Source organism: Pyxicephalus adspersus, chromosome 12 (genome assembly GCF_032062135.1).
Source record: "Pyxicephalus adspersus chromosome 12, UCB_Pads_2.0, whole genome shotgun sequence".
In the NCBI taxonomy this organism is placed as follows: Eukaryota; Metazoa; Chordata; class Amphibia; order Anura; family Pyxicephalidae; genus Pyxicephalus; species Pyxicephalus adspersus.
In genome coordinates this window covers 23,705,282-23,707,316 of record NC_092869.1, presented here as the reverse complement: position 1 = coordinate 23,707,316, position 2,035 = coordinate 23,705,282, and positions in this window count along the sequence as shown.

The window sequence follows — 2,035 nt, the reverse complement described above, 5'->3', positions numbered from 1 at the left end:
TAATATAAATTATTCAAAACTTGATCAAAATGACACAAGTGAAAAACAGAATAACCAAATGAATACATACAACAAATAAAGTATTGGAAGAGGTATCATGAGTAATAGGAGAGTGTAGGTGGTCAAGGTGTAAATTATAGCCACAGTTACAGTAGCCATCCACCACTTTTATGAAATTTCCTACAGTGTAAGTTGTCTTATTTCAACCCATAGGGTTTTATTGTTAAGTGTCTGAGTTACACAAATTTCACTCAGGATTCATACATTTTGTTCTCTTGTCCAATGTATCAAAAGCATCCATTTGATAAATGCTTAGTTTTAATGATCAGGAAGGAACGCTCTATCTCATGAGAAACTAATGGGACAAATCCTGAGGTTTTCCAACCAAAATTGCCAAAGGATAAAACAAAATGTGTTAATGTTGCCTCTGGTATTAGACTGACTTGTTATCATGAAGTATGGAGTTCACAGTATCAATTCACATTTCCTGAAAAGGTGGTAAGTGGGAGAACCATTTTTGTGCTAGATATGAGGAGTCTTTCTATTCCCATGAGCAAGCACACATCCACACATCCTCAGAGCACTCCTTCATGGGATTCAAAAGACATCATTATTTTTCACACTTCTGTTCAATGGTTTATATTTGTTAATAGTGTTTGGAACCTGATATTCATATATATGCACTTTTGGACAACACCAGAGAATATCTTGTATATTTGTGAGTCTACAATCAAATTCATGAACAAACTAGTTAACAGCTACCAGAGTCCAAAGTTGAAAGACATGAGGCTTCCATCAAAGTATGGACCTGTGTTGAAGAAGAGCCACTGATTAGCTGCCTAAATTATACCCTCTGACATTGTTTACATGCCACCTTGCTTGGTGTCAGGCATTCAAACAGAGCTAGGTATTTTCCAGTTTTACATTTCTGGCAGCAGGTATTTTCTGTGCTTGGGATAAATGTTCTTAGCCTAAAGGGAAACTAATGCAGCCACCACATCTAAAGACTAGTAGTCAGCAGTATAATACATTTTGTTTTTTGGTTTAGATACACGTTACGTAAAATTTATAATACTAATGGTAAAATTCAATTTATGAATTAAAAAAAAAATAATCCTACACAGTTCTCAGTAATACAATTGTCTTAAGCCCACAACTTCCTCGGCTGGGTTGAGTGCCTTGGTTTCCTTTTTTTTTTGCAGGATTTTCCAGTGATATATATTATCCTTCAGGGAAATACACTATGGAACTCATATGTAAAATAGAAATTTAGAAAAAATCTGAAAGGAGGCACAATGTCCTTCTGCAGTATTTTTTATGTCAGATTGTGCCAACCAGCAAACCTTATGAATTAGAAAAATAAGGTTTTTAAGTTACCGCAATTAGTCATTATACACACAGTGCAGGTAACCACTTGGACAGCCTGTGGAGATGTTACAAAATTAGTTTTTTGTGCTAAAACAGGAAACCACAAACTGCTGAAACTGACATGGTTGCCAGTCTTTAGTGGCCCTGGTGGTTTGGTAGTCCTAGCAGAATGTATTATTCATAGGAAATAGTGGCATCCCACCCATACGGTTTACACTACCCTTCCATGTCTATCACTGCAAATTCCTCTGCTGGGTCTCCAAGCAAAAGTGCTGTTTGTCAAGCTTTGGATTTATACTGGGAACACCCTTTGGATCAAGTTAACCCTGAACATTTAGTTTTAGTTAAAGGTGTGGACACATCTTCTCACCAGAGCATGGGAAGCCCATAATGCACCCTTATGGTGGTTCCAGACACACTTAGAAGGGTAGTGTCACTGCACCACATTCATTGTGGCGCCATATGCTCACTCATCAGGGCATTGTGGTCTGCAACACACTCTCATGTCTGATCCAAGAAGTACATGTTAGGACATGGTGGACCTTCTGGAAAATTACTCCAAAAATACCAATAAATGCCCCATTCATTTCAGTGGGGGAGTCTGAAGCATTTATATGTGTTTTCAAATATTTTTGGGTTTAAACACCTTCCAAAAGCTGCAAAATCA